The sequence below is a fragment of the Leopardus geoffroyi genome, chromosome B4 (genome assembly GCF_018350155.1).
Source record: "Leopardus geoffroyi isolate Oge1 chromosome B4, O.geoffroyi_Oge1_pat1.0, whole genome shotgun sequence".
NCBI lineage: Eukaryota > Metazoa > Chordata > Mammalia > Carnivora > Felidae > Leopardus > Leopardus geoffroyi.
In genome coordinates, this window is record NC_059341.1 from 1,086,042 (window position 1) to 1,096,323 (window position 10,282).

Here is a 10,282-nt window from a genome sequence, read left to right on the forward strand (position 1 = left end):
CTGTTCTCCCGCGTCCCTGGAGCCTGTAAGAGTAATCTTGGCGTTTCCTCCAGACCTCTGTTGCAGCATGGGTGACGCTTCAGTGTGACTGCTGTGTGTTCTACCCTCAAGCGGACTCTAAGACCCGCCAGGAACCGTGGCGTCGGCCGGAGGTGGAGACCGCTGGGAACATGGACACTTGCCCCGGCCTCCGCCCCTCACGCTGCCCTCACCCCTGCAGTCTACTGTGTGCCTCTGCTCACCGTGTTAGGGGCCAGCTAACATCTCCTCGGTGAACTGCTCCAAATCTTGAGAAAAAAAAATTGTTTTAATGTTTATTTTTGGGAGTGAGAGAGAGAGAGAGACAAGGCTCGAGCAGGGGAGGGGCAGAGAGAGAGGGAGACACAGAATCCGAAGCAGGCTCCAGGCTCCGAGCTGTCAGCACAGAGCCCGACGCGGGGCTTGAACTCACAGACCGTGATATCATCACCTGAGCTGAAGTTGGACGCTTCACCGACTGAGCCCCCTAGGCGCCCCGAGAAACAATTTTCAGTGTGTGAAAACAACAACCAACGTTGTTAGCTTCTGAATGATCATTAGTATCTCTTAAGTTGACTTGACCTGAGATGTGGCAGCAGCGATTTCCCAGGGAGCCCGTCTTCTGTCCCCTGTTCTCGGCCGTGGGCAACGCCAGGTGGCAAATGGGTCACCTTGGCCGTTATCAGTGTTTGCCAGCGTCACAGGGTGGAGACTGCCTTGTGCACAATGCCCTGCAATGTGGTGTCGGCGCATCCTGTGGGTCACGCCTGGCTGGCGAGCTGGGTTTCTGGGCTGAGTGGCTCTGACGGTCTCTGTGGAGGCAGGAGAGACAAGGGACGAGGACCATCTCCCACAGTCTGCCTTTTCTCAACCGTTGACCTCGACTGAGGGTCCCTGCACCACGGGCTGCGTATAGGGCGGCTGCGACACGTCCCTGGAGTCCAGGGTTTGAGATGCAGACATTCTCGTGGCCGTGATTCTGGATCGCCGCTGGTGCACATTTTAGGTCACCGCTTAAAGAATCTCCTTTCCGTGCCTACGGTATGAACGAGGTTTAGTTACACAATGTTGGAAAACACACATGTCGTCCTGAGCTCCTGAGCTCTTCCTTGCGTTTACAGGTGCGAACGTCGGCCCGGCTTTGCTGTTCCCTGGACGTGCATTTACTAGCCTGGATTCTCTCTTTCTCTCTACAAATTGGACAGAAGTTGTTTCACGTGAGCAAGCATTCTGTGTGTCCCCATTTCCGATTTTTGGGTTTCCTGTCAATTTATTATGGTCATCAGAGTCCAAATATGATCTTCATTCTAGGGAAGTTTGCCAGGCAGATGGGAAGGTAAGAGATCTCTGCAAACGTTGAAATGCTGAAATCCCAGTTTTCAAGGGAGTGCAGCTCACGTGATGCTGAAGAATTGACCTGAAAACAGTCCGAACCACGGAGCCACCCCTTCTGGGCAGGGCCTTCGCACGGGTGACGTGGCTGGAGTGGCGGGAGGCGTGTGGGAGGCCGGTGGTGGCTCTGTGTCCCAGCGTGTCTGGCCACGAGGGTGGGACACAGCAGCTGCTTATTATTTGAACGTTTCCTGGTTTTCAGATTTGTCTTGAGACCTTGTATCCATCCAAGGTCTCAGGCCGCACGAGGTGGTGTCCGGGTCCAGACAAGCTGGTGGAGCCTGGGGAGGAGACAGCAGCTCTTCCTGTGTTTAAGGGACAAACAGACAAGGTGCCTGTGGGTCCTGGGAACACACATTTGTCTGGTGTTATGTCCAGATGAGTGTGTTGTCTTTTTTGGCTTCTTTGTTTTGCCCTCTGAGGTTGACAGCCAGGGACTCCCTGGTTGCCAGGGGCTCGTTGGTCCGGGTGACCACACGCTGCCCCTTCCCTGTGTCTTCTCCGTAACTAGCCTGGTTCGCAGTCTCAGTGAACCGCTCGGGGCCCAGCTCATCTGCTGGTCCTGCGCTGCTCGCGTCCTCTGTCTCGGGCTCCTTGAGGACCTGCCGTGTGACCTCTGTGCCCCGGAGGCACCAAGAGGGAGTGTGCTGGTGTTTGCTCTGAGATACGCCCATCAGCAGCCCGTTTTAACGCAGCTGGGCCTGTGCCCTGACGACACCCCTGGACCGGGCGGCCTCCCCTCTGGCCTCTACACACAGCAGTAGGAAGGCAGGATGAATTCGTCAGGACGCTGCGTGTTCGCTCTTTTGCTTCTGCACCTGGGGAGTTTCTCCCATCAGCTCAACGTCATGTTCACAATGTGCTGTGTAACAAGTGGCTTGTCCCAGGCAGGGTCACAGAGAAGGTCACGCAGGGGCGCACCTGTGTCCCCACCTGATTTCCGTGTGCGGGTGTGGGGTCCCGTCGAGCGAGGGGCACGGCGCGTTTCTGGACATGCCCCTTCTGTTGTCCGTCAGTTGGTATGTCCACGTGAACAGCTCCGTGCCTGCAGCGGAGATCCTGACGGAGACCCCTGTTCTCGTACAGACGGGAGCAGAGACGAATCCCAAAGGGAAGCCGGCGAAGGGGCAGCCGTGTCTGCGTGATGCCACCCGCTCGTGGGTTCTTGAGCGGAAGAAGCCGGGTGCGGTGCTGACCCGGCGTTCGAGGCCCAAGAGACAACACGTGTGTGTTAGAGACAGAGAGGCAGAGGCAGGGAGAGGGTGAGAGAGACAGTGGCAGAGACAGAGAGGCAGGGAGATAGAGGCAGAGACAGACGGGGAGACAGAGGCAGAGACAGACGGAGGTGGAGACACACAGGCAGGGGCGTCTGGACCGGGCAGGCTGGGTGGGAGGTGCTGAGGCACAGGGACAGGACTGGAGAAGCAGTCTAAGGACAGGACAGACATTTATTTGGCCCTGGATGGTTGGCTTCTTGTTAATCTCTCCCAGCTCCTGGCACGCTCTTGGAGGCTTTTTGTTTGTTTAGCGTTTAGTAAGGACGCGATATTTTTCCAATTGAGAGGTCGTGCAGATAACCACGATGGAAAAAGGTAATTGGAACTCGAGCAGAAATTGAACATCGGCAACAACCAGGCAGAGACCTCATTTTAAAGACGAGGGTGTGGAGACTCAGAGATTCACGACTTTGGCCATATAAGTGTCAGGATTAGGGTGGGGACACAGCACTCAGGGTCATCGGCATTTTTCGCTGTCCTTCACTGAGGCACCCGCAGCAGGAGCATTACGCCACAGGCCTCTCCCTTCCCGGCACACGTGTCCGGGCAGACGCTCACTGCTCGCACGCTAGGCGCTAGAATCCAGATGTCACCTTGCGTCCAGAAGATGGGCCTTATGCTAGTGACACAGATGCATAAACAAGCTCAGGAGTCGTAACTTGAGGACAGGGTTTGCACACCATGCGGGGAGGACGCGATTCCCAGACCTCCCCTCCTCACGGCTGTCCAGTGTGTCAGGCACCATAGCAGGTGCACAGGATACATCTCAGTGTTGTCCTGTGAAAGACTGACAACGTGAGAGGCTTACACAGGACAGGACGTGGGCCGTCCATGCACGTTTGTTGGGTGGGACACGGGGCCACAGTGTTGGAGGGGGAGCTTGGGGAGGAGGGGACGGGGCAGCCCTTGGCAGGATGACAGACAGAGTCAAGTCACTGAAGGTCCTAGAGGAACGGGGCAGTCGAGGGGAGTTCAGTGACGGCACCATATGTGGCATGTGCAAAGGGTTGAGGGAAACTCGGGAAGGAGGGCTGTGTGGACCTGGTGAGTGGCTGCCACAGAGGCAGTGAGGGCAGCTGGGAGCCACATGTGATCCCCTGGGCTCGCTCTCTCCAGTGCACTTGCGTGCATGTCCATCACATGGACACCCACAGGCTTGCACGAGCACACCAGATGCGTGCACACACCCCACACGTAACCGCACGTGACCCGCATGCCGCACGTGACCACCTACCACACGCATGTGCTCGTGGTGCGCTGCACACACCACACACAGGCACACACACATGCAGTGCTCACGTCACCCATGTACACTCATGCACGTGTGCATCACGTGTGTATGCACACACGCTGGGGACACAGAATGGGGGTGACGGCACCCTGTGGACGAGTGCTGCTCCTGGGCACAGGCAGGGTGTCCCCCTGCCCTTCTCTGACGGAGGGCCCTGGAGCAGCACCCCTCCCGCCTGAGACCCGCCATCTGCTCTTGGGTCGTCGTCTTACAAGGCAGAAGGGAAGGCAGTCAATACATAATTTTCTGTTGCCTGGGCAGCAGTATTGACCATTTCCTTTTCCCTTTTCTCTTCTTTCTAAACTGCTTGTTATGGACATTTGCAAACATACACAGAAGCAGAAGAGGATGATGAGCCCTGTTCCCACAGCCGGTTCTGGTAGTTTCCATCTCATGGCCCATGTCCTGTGAGCTCTGTCCCTCTCTGGTTGTTTTGATACAAATCTCTGATGTCCCACTGCTATTTGATTTGTAAAATGTAGTTCTTGAGGAGACACAGGTTGCGGCCTCCAAATCTCAGAGATTCTGTGCTATTCAGTAATCAATCCTGTTTTTAAAAAGTTGTAATATTTAGAAATGGGAAGATTAAACTGGGATCTAGTATAAGAGGACACACATCTTTAAGATTCTTAAGGATTGGAAGAACCAGTGTTGTTAAAACATCCATCCTACCCAAAGCACCGTGGAGATTCTGTGTAATCCCTGTCCGGATTCTAACGACATTTATCCGTACGGCTGGAACAAGTCCTAACATTTGTGTGGAACCACAAAAGACTCTGAAAATTGAAAGCAGTCGTGAGAAAGCACAAAGCTGGAGGCATCGAGCTCCTTGATTTTAAACTATGTCACACAGTTATAGTGATCGAAACAGCATGGTACTGGCACAAAAACAGACACATAACTTGGCAGAACAGGATGGGATCCAGAAATAAACCCACACCTATGTGACCAATTAATTCGCGGCAAGGGAGCAAGAACACACAATGGGGAAAGGACAGTCTCTTCCACAAATGGTGTTTCAAGAACTGGACAGCAGCATTGAAGAATGACACTGGGCCACTGTCCTCCACCGTGCACAAACATAACGTCAGAACGGATGAAAGTCTTAAATCTGAGACCCCAGGCAGTAAGCGCCTTTGTCTTCAGTGTTGGCGACGAGTTTTTGGACCTGACACCAAAAGCAAAGTCAACAAAACCAACAGTGAACAGGTGGGACCACATCAAACTAAAAAGCTTCCGCTCAGCAAAGGAAACCATCCACAGGGTGAAAAGGCAGCCTACCGGGGATATAATACTTGGAAATCGTATGTCTGATAAAAAGCTAATTTCCAAAATATATAAAGAACTTCTACGACTTGAAAGCAAAAAAACCCCAATCTGATTGAAATATGGGCAGAGATACCTTTCCAAAGAAGACAAATAGGTAGCCAACAGGTACGTGAGGAGGTGCTCAGTGTCACCGACCATCGGGGAAATGCAAACCACAAGGGGGTGCCACTTGACACCTGTCAGAATGGCTGGTATCCAACACACAAGAAACAGCAGGTGCTGGCGAGGATGCAGAGAAAGGGGAACCTCTTGCACTGCTGGTGGGAGTGCAAACTGGTGTAGCCGCTCTGCCAAAACCAGCATGGGGGGTCCCCAAAAAGTTAAAAATGAAATTACCTTATGATCCAGCCATCCAGCTTTTGGGTATTTATCTGTAGAAAATGAGAACACTTAATTCAAAAAAATATCTGCACCCTCTGTTCATTGCAGCATTATTCGCGGTAGCGAAGACCTGGAAACAAGCTAAGTGTCTGTTGACGGACGAGTGGGTAAAGAAGATGTGGTGTGTATACGACGGAATGTTATTCAGCCATGAGAAAGAAAGAGATCTTCCCACACGGGTGGATGTCATGGGCGTTCTGCTAAGTGAAGGAAGTCATAAAGACAAATACTGTATGGTCTTACTTGTGTGTGGAGTCTAAAACCAGAATAAACTTAAAGGTGCGGAACAATCTTGGTGGTTGACAGGGTGGGGGTGGGGGTGGAAAAAAAAGGGTAAAAGGCGGAAAATGTTTTAGAAATTTGAACATATGGAAAAGCATTCCACACTTTTGGCAAGGAGTCTCCACACCAAAAAGTCGTCAGTCCCCCTAAAGTTAGTCCATAAATTTAATTAATCCCAATAAAACTTGGAATAGGATTCTAGACGAGTTAATCCAGAAGCGAGCAGTGAATAAAACCAGTCATGAAAATGTTAATGGGGGTTGCTAGAGATTAAAAGTCTATAGTGATTAAAGCTGTGCAGTGGTAGTAAATGCGACACAGAGGTAGATCAAAGAAATGTCCACCAATAGACTAAAGAACACCTAGGAATTCGGGGCGCCTGGGTGGCTCAGTCGGTTAAGCGTCTGACTTCAGGTCAGGTCATGATCTCATGGTTCCCCAGTTTGGGCTGTGTGTTGACGGCGTGGGGCCTGCTTGGGATTCTCCCTCTCTCTCTGGCCTTCCCCTCCCCCCTCCCCTGCCTGTATGTGCACACTCTCTCTCAAAAGTAAATAAAGCATTAAAAAGAAAGAACATATAGGAATTTGATTGTTTTATAAGGTTAACATTAAAGATTTTTGAATTTTGAATCTCACAAGATGAAGTTCTTGGGTATTCCACAAAGTTCTCTTCGTCTTGTACAGCCAGTGTTTACCTGCGCGATGAAGCCTGCTCCAGCCCTGGACACTGCGTTTGTCTCACCTGAGTTCTCGGTGACAGCCCTCAGAGCCACCTTTCCTTCTCTGGCACGCAAAGCCGCTGGGGACAGCGCACCTGCTGTGTGGGCCCAGGGTGGGGGCGGCCTGTCTTCCCGACTCCCGAGTGAGCCGTGTGATTTCTCCTGGGGTGCGTGCTGCCCGAGAGTGCGCTGACCTTGTCTGTCTGTCCCTGAGGCAACCGACACGTGCCAGGTGCCCAGGGTTTGGCCTCGCGCCACGGCGTGAGGAATTAACACGAAACCCGTGAAGACGTCTACTTGTGTCGGTTGGAAGAGGAGAATGAGCTTCTGACACGGCCGTCTGCTGATTAATTTTCCCCTTCAGAGGGTCCTGGTGCCGGTGGTCCATACCTCCCACCCCTGTGGGAGCCCCAGGGCCGATTTTGGGCAGGCCTCTCATGGAATTTCCGAAACCCAGGCTGACGCTTGGCTTTATTTTGAAAAATAAGGAAGCGTGGTGTCAGCTGTCCACCGTGGCCCCGTGGTTTTGTGTGAGGTGCTCAGGAATGGGGCGGAGTAAGAGCAAGGCTGTGGGGGACCACTGTGTCCCCGAGCCCGGAAGGAGGGGCAGGTGACGGGAACGCAGCCCCGTGGCTCTGGGCTGGTTCTGGGGACGGGGAGCCACCGCCCCCGTGCCGTGCACACCGCGTCTCACATGCCAGCGTGCTCGATCCCACGGCGGTCAGGATGCAGGACATGCCACCACGTCCCAGGTGGGAATTCGTGTCTGTGGATGCTTCCGGCATGTTCCGTGCCTCTGTGAGTAGCGCTGCCTCAGGTCTTCAGTCCCGACGGAGCGACTTCCCATGCCTTCAGGTCTCGCACACGCAAAGGTGGGATCCCGAACCCACCGTTGTGAGCAACCCCTTCCCCATCACAGGATACGTGCTGTGTAGTCACTACCCTTATCTTTGATACACTAATAAAACCATAGCAAAGGAACAAAAAGCGCCTAGGAATGGTGTTGCTCTAAAAACAAAAACTTTAAGCGGAAATTGACCACATCTATCAGGCAGCGCCTTAAATGCCTGCATAGGATTTAAAGACAAGGTGTAGTGTGACATTTAGGAGGGACAGGGCACTTGTACTTGAGTTAAAGGTAGAGTGTTGCCAGTAACCCAGACCTGCCCGTCCTACCCGATTTCCTTTCTCCTAAACGTGACCTTTGTCTGGACGTCTGTGACACTACTCCTCTGCATTTCTTTGTAGCTTTAATGGAAATAGAACCCTTGAGTCGTGATTGCTCAGATGTGCCTGTGTTTGAGTCTCATGTAAGTGGATCCGTGTCCTGTTACGCTCCGAGGCCTCACCCTCCAGGACACAAGCAGTTCTGGCCACACATGTCCAAGCTTCAGTGGAGGACGGTGGGTGGCCCCGCTCGTCTCTTCCCAACTCAGTGGCTCGCGCCCCTCTGCCCATATCTCCCCTGGTTCTGTGGGTACCGGCCGGGCTGGGCGTGCTCACTGGCTTTTCCCATGCAGTGGCTGTCCCCTGCTGGGCTGGTGACAAGGATGCCTGCTTCACGGCCACTGAGGGGTCTGGCAGCGCGCAGAGTTCACCCGCGCTGTGGACAAGATTGTCTGTGAACTCACGGCCTGGCCTGGTTAGGGGAAGGGCCCTCCCAGGCGCAGCCATCGGGAGACTCGGAGGAAGTTGTCAGCAGGGTGGGCCCCAGCCAGGTGTTCACAGGTCCATGTCTACACTAAGTCTGTCAGTCCCAGGCCCAGCCTGGGCACAAGGAGGGGACAGCCTGAGTGCGTGAACAGCCGTGCTGTTGGGTACAGGGCTACGGGTGAGCTTTGCTAAGTCTCCGGTGGGTGGGCACAGGATTTTGGGGGCATATTCCCTGACACTGAGTTGCTGGGCTGTCTGATGTCCCTTGTTCAGCTATGCTAACAAGTACAGCTAGTTCATGGGGGTGGCCCGGGCAGTCACACGGGCCCTGCCCTCAGCACGCCCCGCACTTGGTTCCTGCTCTGCTCAAGTCTCTCCAAATGATCTTGTCAATGTTTATTTATCTTTGATAGAGAGACAGCAAGCAGGGGAGGGGCAGAGAGAGAGAGAGAGAGAGAGATTGAGAGGGAGAGAGAGAAGGGGAGAGAATCCCAAGCAGACTCTGCATTGTCAGTGCACGGTCCGATGTGGGACTTGAACCCGTGAACTGTGAGATCCTGACCTGAGCTGAAACCGAGTCAGATGCTTAACCAACTGAGCCACCCAGGTGCCCCTAAAAAGTTTTAATGGAGTCAAATTTATCAATATTTTCCTTTGTAGGTTTTGTTTTTTGTATCTACGTTATTGAAATTCTTCCCTTTCCCAAGGTTACAAAGGTAGTTTTCTGTGTAATCTTGCAAAAGATTCCACACCTGGCCTCCAACACAACTGGAATCAACTTTTACATATAGTGGGAGATCGGACACGCCTTCCTGTGTTTTCCACATGAATGTTCAGTGGTCCCGGCACCAGTGACCCACACAGTCCCCTCGGACACTTACCCAGCATCCATCTGTGGACACATATCCTGCCCTGTGTCTGGGCTCGCGGTATTCTGATCTGCTGCCTATTTCCCAATCTCCGTGTCAATATCTTGATTAACCAAGTTTTGTAATCTTTGCATTTCATAGGGAAAACCTAGGGTTTAAAACATAAAAGTCTGTTGGGAGTTTGGATTGGCATCCACTGAATCTGGAGGTCAATTTGGAGAGAATTGATGTTTTAAAGGAACGTGTCTTCCAATATAAGAACGTGGGCTAACACTGCATGTATTTAGGTCTTTCTATTTTTAATAATTCTCAGTGAAGTTGTATAATTTTCTCCATAAAGTCTTAAACATCTGTGGTTAGTTATTCTTAGATACTTCATAATTGTAATGTTTTAGTAAATGGTGTTTTAAAAGTTTATTTTTAAACGATTTATTGTTCATAAAAAGAAATGCAATTGTTTTTTTGTGTGTGTGTTGCTCTTATGTTGGAAAATTTGCTGAAATCTCAATTTCTTTTTCATATATTGCTTATTTTTTAAATGTTTACTTGTTTTGAGAGAGAGTGAATGTGCACATGTCAGGGAGGGGCACGAGGAGAAAGAGAGAAACCCAAGCAGGCTCCGTGCTGTCAGCGCAGAGCCTGATGCGGGGCTGGAACTCAGGAACTGTGAGATCATGACCTGAGCCCAAATCAACATTTGGATGCTTGACCGACTGAGCCACCCAGGTGCCCCATATATTGCTTATTTTGGAATAATTTTAGATCAACAGAAAAGTTGAAAATGTAGTACAAAGAGTTACTGTGTACCTGTCACCTGGATTCCTTACATCTTACACGACCGTGGCACGCTTGTCCACACTAAGAGATTAACAAGGACACACCAGTGTGAGTAAGCTCCAGACTTTACTTGGGTCTCGCAGGCTCTCCCACTATGTCTTTCTCTGTCCCAGGGCCTGAGACCCCCAACGTGTGTAGCTGCTTAGTCTCCTCAGTCTTCGCTTGTTTCTTGTGGCCTTGACAGTTTCGAAGACTGTTAGTCTTGTGCAGTGTCCCCCAGATTCAGTTTCTCTGG

The 10,282-nt window shown here is 51.9% G+C and overlaps 1 long non-coding RNA gene across 1 annotated transcript; it reads left to right on the plus strand.

Annotated features, from left to right (window-relative positions):
- Positions 1 to 467: 467 nt before the first annotated feature.
- On the plus strand, positions 468 to 5,977 carry LOC123591174. The gene is made up of 2 exons (XR_006709141.1): positions 468 to 1,354; positions 5,737 to 5,977. It is a non-coding gene; the product is annotated as an uncharacterized LOC123591174 (long non-coding RNA).
- The last annotated feature ends 4,305 nt before the right edge of the window (positions 5,978 to 10,282 follow it).